General features: G+C 34.4%; 1 protein-coding gene and 1 pseudogene across 9 annotated transcripts in view; both read left to right on the forward strand.

The window, feature by feature from the left end:
- The window catches only part of GRM1 (glutamate metabotropic receptor 1), a 420197-nt gene that overhangs the window by 146534 nt on the left and 257299 nt on the right, over positions 1–16364 (forward strand). The window lies entirely within an intron of this gene.
- On the forward strand, positions 6876–12381 carry LOC108591315 (FUN14 domain-containing protein 2 pseudogene; annotated as a pseudogene). Its single transcript, XR_013534940.1, has one exon. The product of XR_013534940.1 is annotated as an FUN14 domain-containing protein 2 pseudogene (transcript).

Here is a 16364-nt window from a genome sequence, read left to right on the forward strand (position 1 = left end):
GTTTGATTAGGTCCCATTTGTCTATTTGGCTTTTGTTGCCAATGCTTTTGGTGTTTTGGTCATGAAGTCCTTGCCTACTCCTATGTCCTGAATGGTTTTATACAGTTGTTTATTTTCTTTCATGCCTAGCATAGTGTGTTGGCATCATAACTTTTAAATAACTACATCAAAAACTTGGGAGGTGGTAGAGAGAGCAGGGAGCCATATTGTGTGGCCCCTGATTTCCCTTTGATAGTCTAGAATCAGTAAATTTTACCTGGTTTGGTAAGGGTTGATGAACTTCAATCAGCCTGTATCTTTATTTACAATTATCTTCAAAAAGCTTGTATCTTTACTTACAATTCATCTGTAAAACTGGAACAAAACCCCACTTGGGTCACTGTATTTGTCTAATCACAAAATGCCTGCTTGCCTGCTGAATCATCACTGGGTCTCAGTAGTAGGTCCCTTGTGGGTACCTTACTTCCCCTAAAGACACACTATTCTTTCAGGGTGAGTGAGAGCCTTCTGGCCTCCTGGCCTTAGTCCTTTTCCTAGTGTTGGCATTATCCGGAACCTTCACCCTGGTTTCCTCATCTGCGGAAGGCTTTGCTATAAGTTTACATGCTGCCTTGTTAGGAGTCTCTGACTAGAAATACTAGGAGTACCATATTTATTTATATATTTGCCATCCCTTTTTCTTGGATTATGACTATATCCTTTTTTTTTTAACAGTTCTCACATTTCAAATGCTTGTTCCTTGCTAGTGTTTTATCTATTGTTTCTCCCAGCTCTGTGATCTTCTCACGCATTAGGCCAACTTTCTGTCACTTGTCACTGCAGAGAAATACCACCCCCTGCCCTTTAGCAAAAACTTGATCCAAGAAAATGTTAATCCCATGCTTTTTTAGTTGAAACACAACAAACACGTTAAACACACATTTAAAAAGTGGTTGAAATGGAGCAATTGCTTTATTTGGAAAGAAGACTGTAGTTTCATTTTAAAGCAAATGGAATACTTGGTTTTTATTGTGTACCTTTTGGGGTCTTTTTCTTTCAGAACACATGTTTGGAAAATGACCTCTATATCCTTGAAATATAAGATTATATATCATGGTGTTATGTTTCATATACCTTTTGAAAATAAATGTTTATTTTAGGTTTCATCTTTCCACTATGAAAAAAATGGGAAAAAATCTAAAGTTTGCAAACTTTGGGAAAAATTACAAAGGTTTCATTTTAAAGAGAATGTGGACTTTCAGGAAGTGTGACATCTCTAAAAATGGATTATAATCAGAAGGCCAGCAAGGCCAATAAGCATTTTCTGATGCTTAATAGTCATGACTTACAGCTATATGACTTGGCCTTTTCTCAGCTCCCAAGGGCAGGAAATGATTACAAACCTGCAGACAGCCTATACCTTTCTTAAAGCACTCCTGCTCTACAGGCAGATTAATCAGAGCTTTGTGGAAAATTACACTGCTAGAAAAAGACTGAGAAATGTGTGCTAAGGTAGGAGAAGGAATTTTGTTTGGAATATGCTGAAGAATAAACATTATTTGTGAGATATCAACAGGTATTGTGAGTAGAGATCTCTGACACAGAATTGCTCAGGATTTCCATGATAACTGAGGTGGCTGATTTACATTAAAGATGGTAATTATGAACCCTCCCTTTATTCTAACACCTACAGTGTCATGTTTCAGACACTGGTCATCTGAAATGTGAAAGATTCCACTTCCATGGTCTTCACCTGCCTTCAGTGTATTAAAATACCGAGGAAAAGGGCTTCTGGTGCTGTCTGCATCTGTATGGCACTACTCAATTTGAATGGATGAGAAAGGATGTCATTATGATTCAGCTCATTTTGTCTCTGATGCTGAACAGAGATAATGTGAAGTTTATCTTAATATGTTCTTGTAGCACCTGTGACGGTTCTTACCTGGGTGCAAATCAGAATCAGCAAATGCACTTAAAAATAGATTCCTTGATCTCACCTTAGACCATCAATACACTTTCTTGGTCAGGACTTTGGATCTTCTTTTTGTTGACCTCTGATGAGTTAGCTTTCAGAACTACTATCTGATGATGCCTAGATCAGAGCTTTGCACTCATATGGCATTCACTATGAATGAACTGCTTATAGGGCATATTTGAAAGGGAAGACAAAATGAATGTTTAACTCTATTGCCTGTTATTCTACCATTTCAGCTCTGTTTTTTCATTTCTTGAAATTTACTTGCCTTTAAGATTTTTGTCTTAAACTACAGAAACACTTGAGATTAGTAAATAGCAGCAGGAGTAGTAAAAATTTGTTTGCAATTCTGTTTATTTCCTGTGTTTGTGTTGACCTGCCCTCTAAACGCATAGTCCTGTTCCAGTTTTCTGACTAATCAAATGCAAAGTAGGAGCATTGAAACATAATTCAAGGTCAGTCTTAACCATCTCCGAGTTGCCTGGGGCCTACCAATGAAGTAGTATGTCTTGCTAATTACCAGAATGGGAACTGATTACTGAGTTGTTCCTGAAGTTAGACACCCTCCATAGCCACTTACCTGTCTCTATCATAAACCTGGGGAGGTTTTAAAAAATTTAGCTTTTGGGCTCCACCTTCTTTCTAGTTTAATAGAAAGGACTTAGGAATTTATATGTGCTCTTCAAATCAGCTTTATTGAAATTCACCAATCTTATGTGTTTATCTTATGAGTTTTGATAACTCTATACAGTGACATAAGCACCAAAACTATCATGCTTTGCCATAAGCAACAAGGAAATTATGATACGGGACACTTGCACAATGTTTCTTAGTGCCCCTTAGTCCCCTTTTGCAGTCTCTCCTTGCAACCCCTGGAAACAGGCAACCACTGGAATTATGCTGGACTTTTCTAGAATTTCATATAAAAGAAATCATACAGAATGTAGTCTCTTGTGTCTGATGGGCAAAATGCTTTTGAGATTCCCTCATGCTGTTGGGCACATTACTAATTTCCTCTTTATTGTTGAGCAGTATTCCATGACATGGATATATCTCAACTTGCTTATCCATTAACCTGTTGGTAGACATTTGGATTGTTTCTTTTGTAATTATTTTGAATAATACTGCTGTGAACATTCTTGTACAAGTCTTTGTGTACATGTATGTTCGATTCTCTTTAGGAACTACCTACAGGTGAGATTATGGGTCATAAGTTTAACCTTCTATGTTACTGTATAAGAAATTGACTATTTTTCACAGTGGCTGTACAATTTTGCACTTCCACCAGCAACGTATGAGAGTTCTAATTCCTCCACATTTCACCAAAATAGTATTGTCAGTCTTTTTACTTTTAGCTATTCCAGTGGGTGTATCGTGGCATCTCTTTGTGGTTTTAATTTGCATTTTCCTAATGACTAATGATGTTGAATACTTTAATGTACTTATCTGACATTTTAATATCTTTTTTGGTGAAATATCTCACACATCCATGTCCACTTGGATTTCAGGTTGTTTATCTATTCATTATGGAGTTGTAAAAGTTATTTATAACTACTGGACACTGTGATTTGCCATATATGTGTAAATAAACATTTCCTCTCAATATGTATCTGAAATTTTAATTCTGTTGAATGTCTTTGGAAGATGAAATATTTTGAATTTTAACAGTGCAGTTATCAATTTCTTCTTTTATGGTTTATGCTGTTTGTGGTCTTTCAAAAATATTTTACCTCCTCCAAGGTCACGAACATTTTTCTAAAAGTTTTGTAATTTTTGCCCTCCTATTAGATATATGACTCATTTGGGCTTAATTTTTGTGTATGTTGTGACGTAGGGTGAATGTTCTTTTTATATAAGAATATCCAGTAATTTGAGAACCTTTAACTGAAGGAAATATTATTTCTTCATTAAATTAACTTGTTATTTTGTTGAAAACAATGTAATACATGTGTGGGTATTCTTATTTTAGATTAATTAAATTTTTAGCATTCCATTTTATCTCTAGTTTTGACTTACTAGCTATCACAATTATTTTATGAATAGTCGATCTAGGGTTTCAAATATACTTCTTTATGTTGGTATTGTCTGCCTCCCAAGAATATACTACATCACATATGATATAAGAAGTTTACAGTGGTATATTTGTATTTCTCCCTTCTGACCATTGATTCTATTGTTATCATATATTTTAATTCTATATCTATTATTAAACTCAAAATACATTGTTATTTTTACTTAAATGGTGAATTATCTTGCAAGAAATAAAAATGAGAACAATTAGCTTCTATATTTACCAATATAATAACTATTTATGATCTTCTTTATTCCTCTGTATTGATTTATATTTTCTTCTGGATTATTTTCTTTCTGCTTAAAGAATATCCTTTAGTATCACTTGTGGGGCTGATATACTGAGACAAATTTTCTTCTACATTTTTTGCCTGCAAATGTTTTAATTTTGTCTTAGTTTAAAAAAAAATTCCTGATATAGAATTCTACACTGATAGTTGACTTTTACTCTCAATTCTCTAGAGCTATTACTTAATTATAATTTGACTTCCATAATTTCTGGTGAGAAATCTGCTGTATGTTTTCTTACCTTTGTTTCTCTAATATGTATTATTGCTGAATGCTCTTAAGCATGTTTCCTTATCACTAGTATTGAGTCATTTTATTATGAAAAGACTTGATGCAGTTTTTTAAATATTTGTGGGACTTGGGGCTGATTGAAAGTTTTAGATAAGTGTGATCAAATTTAGAAAAATGGCTATTATTTCTTCAAATATTATTTCAGTCTTTGCTGTTATATTATTTCTAGCTGAGATTCCATTTATATGCACTTGATAATTTTATACAGAGAATTTACCTATTTATTTATTTTCCACTTTTTTCTTTTTCATTTTCAACAGTTTCTATTGCTATAACTGAGTACGCCGATCTTTTCTTTTGCAACATCTAATCTGTTAATCTCATCATGTAATTTTAAAATTTCAGATACAGCTTTTTTCTTCTCTAGAAGTTATACTTGGGTATTTTGTTTACTTTCTGTTTCTTTTCTTAACATGGTCATTCTTCTGGGATATACAAGAACACATTTAGAGTAGTTGTTTTAATGTCCTGCTGTGTCTTGCCAGGCAGGCTTTCTACTGCAGTTTACGGGTATGAGCTATTCTCAATATTGTATAAGTTCCAGGATTTGTTTGTTCTATGTTTTCCAGTGAGTCTTTCTCCAGCCTTAGATATTTTCTTCTTAGATATGTGCACATCAGAACTTAGCTGAAAACTGGAGGGAATCCCTCCATAGACTTACTTTTCAATGCACTTTTCTCCTTTTCAGTACTCTGAACCTGTAAGTCTACCTGCTTCAACCTTCCCAAACTCTAATCCCTGTTTTCTTATTCTTTGCTGAAATTTCCCCCTCCCTGTTCTGCAGCCTAGAGACTACCACCAGACAGGAATATGGACAGTTTGGTTCATCTCTTTGATTTTAATTTTCTGCAGAATGATAATCCTATGTTGACATTTATACAGTGTCTGATAACAGTTGGTTTATATATTTTATTTGGTGTTTTAGTTGTTGAAGACAGGAGGATACCATTTCACATTCCTACTAGCAGTGTATGATGTTTCCACATACTAACCAAGGCTTGTTATTGTGCTTTGTAATATAGCTATTTTAGTGGGCATAAAGTGATACCACATGTGGTTTTGATTTGCCATTCTCTAATGTTTATCTGAAAATATATTTCACCTTTAATTTTGAAAAACAGTCTTGCTGGATATAAGATTTTTAGCTAATGGCTTTTTTCCCCTCTCCAGCATGTTGAATATGTCATTTAACTGTCTTTTGGCCTGTATTGTTTCTCATAAGGGATTACATCTGTATCTTATTGGGGTTTTCTTTTTATGTAATCAGTGGGTTTTCAAGATTTTTCTCTTTATTCCAAATGTAACCATTTTTACTATGCTGAGCCTTAATCTTTTTGTGTTTATCTTACTTGGAGCTCATTCTTGCATATGTAGATAAAAGTTTTTCAGCAAATTTGGATAGTTTTCAACCATTATTTATTTAAATATTTTTACTTCTCCTTTATCTTTTTTCCACTTTTTCTGGTACTCTGTTTATATGTATGTTGGTATACTCACTTAAAGATATCTCACATTTCTCTGAGGCTCCATTAATTTTTGTTGTTGTTTTTCTATTTTCTCTCTTTTCTTTGGGTTTTATAATTGTTGTTGATTCACTTAGTATTTCTTCTGCCAGTTCAAACCTACAGGTGAGCCCTTCTAGTGAACTGTTCATTTTATCTTTTCAACTCCAGAATTAATTTTGGTTCTTGTTTTTTAATACTTCTGCTTTTTTAATTGATGGTCTCTATTTGATTATACATTGTCATATCATTTTTTACTTATTTAAGCATAGTTTCCTTAGTTCTTTGAATATATTTATAATAGATACTTTGAAGACTTTATTATAGCTGACATCTGGTCCATCTCACAGGCAGTTTTTGTTGCCTGCTTTTTTTCCATGTATGTGAGTCACACTATTTTTTTTTAAATATCTCATGCTTTTTTGTTATAAACTGGAAATTTATGGTAATATATTGTAACAATTCTGGATACTAATTCTATTCTCTGGGGCTTGGTTTTTTTGTTTATATATATATTTTTATCTTGGGTAGACTATTTTCTTGAAGTCTATATTTTGCAGTGTGAAATAACTTGGAAAATTTTTTTTGAATTTATGCTATGTACCAGGGGCATTTTATATATGAGAAAACCATCAAAGAGGTTTGATGACTTATCCAAAGCCACTCATCTAGTCACTACTAGCAAAGATCTTCAAAAAACTGTCTAGCTTAAGAGTACTGAGTACTCTGCTGTGTAATAGGGTACAGTGATGAAGGTTGAAGAACAAGAGTGTATTCATTTTCTATTTTTCCTATAACAAATTACCACAAGGTTAGTGAGTTAAAAATACAAAATTTTAATACTAAGTTCTGGGCCCTCACGTACCAAAAGCCACCTGGTGCGGCAACTGCACACCACTCTGCATTCTACAATGTGGATCCTTTGCATGTGTCTCTGGGAGATGAACTCACTGAAATGGCCGTGTCCAGACAAGGACACTTTAAGGGAAGATTTGAGTCATTGGATCTTGCAGAATTTACTCAAAACCAGTCATGGGAGAATAAGCTGTTTGGACAGGAACCTGGACCTTTGGCCAAAAAGTATCTGTGGCAACCCAGCTGTTAATTGGAAGTGTCACTGGATGGTACATGAGTTTCATATTCCAAAATGTTGCAAAATTGGCTGCAGCAGCTCTGGGGGTGTCAATTTTTTTCTCCTTAAGCTTGCAAGACATACTGGGTACATCAAAGATGACTGGCAACAAGTGGAGGAGGATGTGAAGAAAGCCAAATAACAGCTGAAGATCCATAAGAAAAATCAGATACCTACTAGGTCAAGAGCAAAGCTGAGGAGGTGATGTCATTTGTGAAGAAGAAAGTTCTAATGATTAGGGGATTTTTTCAGAGGTCTTCTTCTTGTCATCATAAGGAGGATGACCTCATTTCTCTTGCTGTTTTTTTCCCAGCCAGCAGCCTCTATATTCCATCATAGTTATAGAGTCCTGCCTCCTCTTTTCCCATGCCTTCCTCCCAGCTGTGGCAAATCCAAATGGCTTCTATAAGAACCTGTTAGTATGAGTTAATATGGTCCTTCCTGGAGCTTGATGGTGACAGAAGAGACTCATAGATGTTAGTTCTTCCAGTGACTATTAAAGATTTGTTTTACTCAGAAAAAACAAAAAAACTTGGGATGCCAGAAGTTTGAAATGAGTGTTCCTGGGCTAAAATTAAGATATTGGCATGCCTTTTCTACATGCCTTGGATTGCAGAAATCTACATTTCTTGGAACACAGCCTTCTTCCTCCATTTTCAGGCCAGTAGCATTGAACTGAGTCTTCCTCACATGGCCATCTCTCATCTTCTCTCTTTCGATTCCCTCTGCTGCTGTTAATGGCCCTTGTATTTTCATTAGGCAACCTGGATAACTCAGGCCATTCTCCCTAATTTCAGACCAGGTGAATTGAAGCCTTTGTTTTATCTATCACCTTAATTTATCTTTACCATGTAGTCTAATATATTCACCGGTTCCAGAGATTTGGGCATGGACATCTTTGGCTGGCTATTGAGTGGAACGTCAAAGACAGTTCAGGGGTTAATATGTGGAAAAAGCAGTACCTAGGAAATATTTGGTAGAGAAGCAAGGGAACCTTAAGAGACTGGTAGATTGAGGGAATAACTTGGTAAAGAGTAAGAATCTTAAAGCTACATGAGGTGAGTGATAGCCAAGAAAGGTCTTATCACAGTGATATTCAAGGTGGGGTTGTGGTGAGGGCACTATATTTCCACAAGGTAACATATGAGTCTTAGAGGGTAGGTTAATGGGTTTGAAATTAAAACAGTATTTTTTATAGTCCTAGAATTTGTTTTCGTCATGTTTAATATTATTCACATTTAAAACATTAAAAATTGTATAACACTTTAGACTTTTCATGGAAAGAGTTAGGTTTTGGAAGAGTAGAGAAATACTAACTGAGAAGTCGATCAAGGAGATAGGATCATAATTAAATACATAGGGCTGGATATTGAAAAGAGAGGGAACACTTCTTCCTCTGACCCAGGACAGTGAGCGAATGGCTGGGTAAGTTTGGATGGACTTTGGTAATAAAGGGATTCAGAAGAAGGTGTGCTGCAGGATGAAAGGTCTTTGACTAGAAAAACTCTTGATTCTTGCAATCCTATCATATCCCATCTCTGTTTGTGGATAAACTAATTTTGATGAATAGTAAAATAATTAAGAGCCACTGCTTTAATCATTCTAGACAGTAAAAATAAATAACTTCTCTCATTGATGGGTGATTCCAGGGTTTTATCTAAATTATGTGGAATGGTTGAAAATTGCACAGAATAATTTTTTTTCCCTGAAGTTCTTACCCAGAGTTGTAGTTCCAGTTATGTCTCTGTCAGGTATGTTCACGTATTTGGGAGAATATAGATCCTTACTTGTTATCTGCCATCTTATCTCTTAGAGATAAGATATATCTGTACATTTTGAAGACAACATTGAAAGTTGAAAAAAATCCTGTTCTGAAAATTCAGTTTTAGAAATTTTTATACTTTTTTTTCTGGTATTAAATTTCCCCTGCACAGGTATATTCCCTAGGAATTGCCATAGCTTTTTTTTTTTTTTTTTCAAAACATAGACACAGCTTCAGGGATTTGTGAAAACACTGCATGATAACTACTGGATATGACCTTATGGGCTTCTAGATTTAGTATTCATTTTTAATAGAGAAATATAAATATTATTTTTCCTCCTTGCTCATCAAATATAGCACATTATATAGTTATTAAATTTTACTCTAGTCCATGCCTGTGGGGATTGCAAACCCAGATAAGTGCAAAAGTAGCTGGAATTGCAAAAATTGTGTCAGTAAAGAGTATACTATGTGTAGTTTGCTAGTATGTTTTGCCAAAGTAGAATATTGAAAATTATTAAATCAGCGTACTGATTTTGGTCACTACATGCTATTGGAAAATTTTACATTAATTGTTATGTAATCACTTAATTAAGCTTATAATTTCTGAAAGATAAACAAAAGCTTATTAGCTATGTTTTGGGTTATTAGATTAGGAATGTTTACATTTGTATCCCCAAGGCTTTGTGCCTTGAATTTTCTTTAAAGAGAGGAAAGTCTTGGCTGAGACTGACTTTCTGTAGAGAAAGACTTGTGAAATGCAAATGGTTTTCATCCATCCAAAATCTCATTACTTCAAGGCTCCATTTGGGGAAAATCTGCTTCCAAACTCTTTAGTTTGCCGTTGCCATGGCTCAGATTCTTGCTGGCTCTTGGTTGCAGCTATCAGTTTCTTGCCACATGGGCCTCTGTGTGGGGCCAGCTCAGGTGAAATCTGGCTTCCCTGAGGTGGGGGGCAGATGGAGAGAGAGGGATTGAGAGAAAATGGAGGAAGTCATAGTCTTTTTGTAACTAATTGCAAAGTGATATCCTGTTACATTTTTCATATTCTATTCATTAGAAGCAAGTCAGTAGTTCCAGCAATTCAGTGGGAGGGGATTGCACAAGGGAATGAACACCAGGAGGCAGGATCATCTCAGAGGCTACGTATTATGATGGCAGAAACAGATCCATAGTATTTGCATTTGGGAATCACTTTTTCTGATTAAATATGTTTGGCTGTTAGTCATCTTATAGTCTTGGTTTTGAAGCTATTATGTTAATGAGGTTAAAGCAGAAATCAGAATGCAAATTTTGCAGTGACACCATTGGAAGATCTATGTCTCCTTTGCTAGTATTCTCATTTGAGTTTTCTGAGATTTGTAATAGATACTTGTTACAACCTCTACTTTCTCTACATGTCATCTATTTTAAAAGCTTCAGGTAAAGCCTCTCACCAGTTGTCTGGACATGTCTATATAGATGGTATTTCTTTGCTGGGTTTATTGTTTTTCCCATGGGACTTTAAGGAGCAGTATATGAAAAACAGGAGCATTTTACTTTATAGAAGTCAGTTTGACTTTCTAGTTTTTCCTTCAAAATGGCAAATAGTAACAATAAAATAATATAATACACATAAAAACAAATGTAGAATCCATCTTATAAATCCAAAATATCCTCTTCTGGGTCATTGGAAGTTTTTCTTTTTAAAATCACAAACTGGCGTTTTCAAGTCTTCATGCACAATTTGTATGGTATGGAAACAAAAGATGTATATGCCATACCTTCCTAGCCAGATGAGAAAGGCCTACCATCTTCCCTATAGATGATAGGGTATAGGTTTCATTGGGTTATAAAAATATATTGATTGTGTTTCACAGAGCTTACAACAACACTTGGGTTGTTTAAACCTATATGTTATAATAGGCAATGTGGTTTTGGGGAAACCTCTAACCCTCTTTCCTCACTGTAAAAGAGAGACAAAAATTCACTAAATATAGTACCTATCTCCTAAGTTATTCTGAAGATTACATAATAAAATATAAGCATGATAAGAGCACAGTTTTGTTTAGCTAGATTTTGAATCCCTAACACTCTTTCATCAGTGCTTTAGGCTTCATAGATGCTGAATTCATACTTAATATCAAATAATATGTCCAGTACAGCACCTGATACACAATGAATTCTCAATAAATGCTGACGATTGTGATTATTCAACAGTAAAATAGATTTCTCTAGGTGTCAGCAAGGATCCTTTAACTGGCAATAGTCAAGCAGAAGTTTTGAAACACCTATTAGAAACTGGAAGGGATGAATAAATTAGGAAATTTATTGATGTGCTCAACTTTAAGTCATGATGTGTTGCAACTGCTGTTTTAGAACTGATGGGTCAACAGTCTTACCTCTTTTTGAGGATTACTATGAATAGCTGTAATGTGAATGTCTCCCCATGGGCTTTTCCGGTCAATTGAGGAAAGAAAATCAGTAATAAAGATTCAGAGATCTTAAAATACTAAAATTTTGGTTTAATTCACTTGGCTCTATCTCCTGTGAAATCAACAGCTCAAAAAATATTTGAAAGGAAAAAAGAAGTATGTAAGTTTTTCTTTAAGATAAATTAAATACTGTAGATTTTCTAAGCAACAATGAAGTTGTGCTATTCTATACCAAAATAATTAGTTGATTAAATAAGTTCTTAGAACATGATTAAATCTTTTAACTAGGTTATTTCTAGAAATAACCAATAAATTACATCAGATAATTACTCATAGAATAGTTGTTAACTAGCATTCATAATACAAATACCTGCATTCTAATTCCAGATTCCCCATTCATTATTAAGTAACCCCTGAGTAAGTTACTCAACCTTTCTGTAAGATGATACCAATACTAACATCTACCATATTGAGGCTATTGCAACCTTTATGAAGAAAATGGAATTTAAACGTTTAACAGAATTCTCCTTCATGCCATTATACCAATATATGTTAGCTACACATTTTAACCTCATATTACGAAATAAGCACAACCTGAGCTTTCTTTTCTTCTTTAAGCATTAAGTATTTGGTTCCAATTTTATATGTCATTTTCCTAACAGAGGACCAGGACAGGAAGCAGCAAAGTAAAGTAAGTGAGCCCTCTATGTCTGACCATTGTTTCAATATATGACTTCCTAATCCCAACCTAGGGGAATAACAAGAACTGACATGTATTCCCAGAGTAACTTCCTCTGAAAACTCACAGCGGGCTAGAATAGAATAGAATAGAATAGAATAGAATAGAATAGAATAGGCTGAGTTAAAAATTTTAGATTACCTTATTCCACTACTGCTAGACATGTTCTGAAAATAGTTTGTACAAGTTTCACCTCTGTCCTCTAAAATATTATTAAAGGTGTGTTTCTTTTAATTTGGATCTCCTTGATTTTTATATAGCTTAATATATGCATTTTTTATGCTCTTAATGTTCTTAAATTCCTGGCATTCAGTTTCAGAGCTTTTAAACCACACTAAAAATCTGATATTCACATATTTTCAACTTTTGAAGCTGGATAGCTTATGAATAATATTTTGAAAAAAAAATGAATTGCATTCCTTTCTCAGTTACCATTATTTAAATGGCATCTCTGGCTGCATTGAATTTTTTTCTTTTGCTGTTGCTCTCATTAAATGCATTTTGCAATTTGAGTTTGACTATTTCTTGTCTCTGCCTTGAAAAAGGCATTTTAGAATTGTAGCCAAGAAAAATGCCTATGAAAAATAACAATTTCATAGTCATATGAGCACTTTCTCATCATAGGTCTGCAGAGATTTTTTTTTTTACAGGCCTGCAGAACTCTTTATTCTCTGTATTAATTTGATAAATTTTACTTTTTAGAACAGTTTTACTATTCTTAGAACAGTTTTAAAGAAAAATCGCTAAGATGGTACAAGAAAGTTTCCCCATACCCAGCACTCAATTTCTTCTAGCTTTAGTAGCATATTTAATTAGTAAAGTATATTTGTTATAATAATGGCTCAATATTGATACCACATGATAACAAAAGTCGATGTTTTATGCAGATCTTAGTTTTTACTTAATGTCCATTATCTGTTTCAGAATATCACATTCTCTTTAGTTGTCATGTCTCCTTAGACTCCTTTTGCGTATCACAGTTTCTCACACTTTCCCTGCTTTGAAGACCTCAACAGCTTTGAGAAGTGCTGGTCTGATAGTTCGTAGAATGTCTCTTATCTGGGACTTGCCATATGTTTTTCTCATTAGTAGACTAATGTTATGGATTTGGGGGAGTACGACCGCAGAGGTCAAGTGCCATTTTCATCATATTATATAGATTGAGTATCCCTTACCCAAAATGCTTTGGGATTTTGGATATCTTCTGGATTTGGAAATATTTTTCTAAACACAATGAAATATCTTGGGGATGGGACCCAAGTCTAAACATGGAAATTAATTTCTGCTTTATATATACCTTATACATGTAGCCTGAAGGTAATTTCATACAATATTTTAAATAATTTTGTGCATAAAACAAAGTTTGTGTACATTGAACTATAAGAAAACCAAGGTGTCACTATCTCATGTCTTCTGTGCCCAACAAGTTTTAGGTTTTGGAGCATTTTGGATTTTGGATTAGGGATGCTCAACCTGTATTAACATGACTTATCACTGCTGATGTTGATGTTGGCCATCTACGTTTTGTGTTTTTTTTTTTTTAAGTTTCTCATTTGAAAGCCATTATTTGGATACCAAATGTCTATTTAGATATACTCATTTTGGGGACTATCTTCCCTAGAACAACTTTCCCACTGTTTCATTATGTACATCGCTCACTGGCTGGCACTGCTAATGTGAAGCTGGCTTAGGAACAGCCCTGTGATTTAATTCAAAGCCATTAATCTACCCACAAAAAGGCATCTAATCTGGGCTGGTGGTATAAGAATGGGGATTGATTTTAATGCATTGGAAGAGAGTCCTGTGAGAAATAGACAGTGGTCAGAACCCAAACATACGGGCTTTTCATCCTGGAAGTAATCCATTTTCAGATAGGAAATAGAGTACCAGACTATAAAACACTGGAGAATCTCAGATATACAAATCGTGAGAGCAGGGCATATTGAAGAAAATAAAATCAACACTCTCATGTGCTCATGTGTTCTTACGACTAACACTGACTACCGCAATCCAGACATAAAACACCAAAATTCATTTCAGATCCCACTGCTTAAAATGCCATGCCTCCACTGGACAGAAAAAGTTTGCCTGAGCTTGCAGAGAGATGACCTTATCATTCCAGCTAAGCCTTTGGAGAAGGAGTGGGTGAGTATCAGTGTAGGGTCAATTGATTGAACATTTTGTTCATTCATTTATATGAGAGGAAATTAAAGGACAGCGTGCCTGTTGCTTAGATTGTAGCGTCAGTAGCATGACCAGAATTAGAACTCAGAACCCTTATTTTTTGTTGTTGTTCTTTATTCCTTCATCTTTTAAGAGTTTGAAAACCTCTTCTTATCCCAGCTCATTGGGAGGCTGAGGCAGGAGGATTGCTTGGGCCCAGGAGTTCGAGATCAGCCTGGGCAACACGGGATATTTCATCTCCACAAAAAGATGTAAGAAAAAAATTAGCTGGAGTATGGTGGAGTGTAACTGTGGCCCAGCTACTAGGGTGGCTGAGGTGGGAAATTCACTTGAGCCCAGGAGGTCAAGACTGCAGTGAGCTGTGATCATGCCATTGCACTCTAGCCTGGGTAACAGCAAACCGCCACCCCCCCCACACACACTCTTCTTAAAAGGTTATCTGTATTTTTCTATCATTTCTTGAATTTAAGCATATTTTATGCAGATATTAACTTTTTAAATATTATAGACCAAATCATATAAGAGATTTGCTAGATGTTGCTCCTTATGTTAGGTACCAGATTTTCCAGTTAAGCACAGTTTATTTTCACTGACAACATAAAGTAAAACTAAGATTTGGTTTATTTCTATTGATTATGCAAGAGGAAAACTTATCTTAACTGATTTTTATATAATGAGGTTATACTGAGAGGATTATCTCTTTTAAAAGCAGAAGAACAATTTTTTTTCATCATCTTTACACACAAAGCAAGTTAGAGCCTTGGAGGGATAAATGTGAAATATATATTGTGTGGAGTGATAATTGATGAAATTCCTTTCTGCTTATTTTATTTAAGAGAGAACTAAATCTTTTCTTCTCTTTCTGTCATATAGGTTTTGCTCCCTTGATCATTTTTCTTTTTTTTTTTTTTAAATTCAACAGGACTATAACATCCACATGTCATGAACTTAAATTTTATTAAAATTGGTTCTCTTCATAAGACTTTCATTAGCTTCTCATGAGTTTTTCTTCCCAGCCCACAGCTTGGTTTTTCTTTTAACAAACTGTTCTTTAGGTTTAAAATGATCTAATAAAATAGGAGTTCTCTAATATGTGACTTTAAGCAAAGTTGACTCTTGAATAAAAACTCACTTTCAGGGAATATTTTTCAAAGAGGACCTTTCTGATTAGTTCTAGGTATAACGGCAGGAGATATATTCTTAGTATAACTAGAAATAACCTCAATGTGATAACACACTTAAAACCCATAGGATTATGAAATGTATAATTATAAAAGAAATTCTGCTGAGGCGCATTTGTGCCAAAGAAAGGAAGACACTATTTTCATTGCCCATCAACTGAGGATAATTGGCAATAACACACCTCAGGTACATAAATAGATGTGTAGTGCCCATGGATAACATGCATTTCAGCAAGAGATCGCTGTGAATACAGAATGAACTTACAAAGAGGCTAGGAAACTTGAAATGTTCACACATAACTTGCCACCTCTTAAAATAAAACAAACCACAACAAAAATCCACAAACTCTCCAAAGAATAATGGTGAGAAATGAAGTGTTTGAGGCACTGAATAATGAATCTTTACGATAAATTCAGTTCACTAAATAAAATATGTCTTATGCCACCATCCTAGGATATGAACATATTCAAGATTAGGAAGAAAACTCAAAATAACTTTCAATTTTCAAGTGAGAAAAGAACATTTCAAAAAAAAGATCTAGAGCCTTAACTCCTTATTGTATCGAATATAAGTTTACTCTGCCATAATTACTGTTGTATTCTGAATATACCTATTGCCCTTGATATATAATAGTCACTTAATATATTTTGTTGAATGACTTCAGAAGGAAAATATTCATAAAGAACTGAATTATGGTATAATGTCAGAAATTCATAGGTTAATTCAAAATATTATTAGAGTTCAAGCTGTCGATTTCTCTTTCTTTCAAATAGCTAGCAAGTAGGGTACTTTTGTCTCTTTGTTGTTTGTCAGTGTATTAAAGAATAAATAGCTGAGTCTAATACC

The sequence above is a fragment of the Callithrix jacchus genome, chromosome 4 (genome assembly GCF_049354715.1).
Source record: "Callithrix jacchus isolate 240 chromosome 4, calJac240_pri, whole genome shotgun sequence".
NCBI classification, from domain to species: Eukaryota; Metazoa; Chordata; class Mammalia; order Primates; family Cebidae; genus Callithrix; species Callithrix jacchus.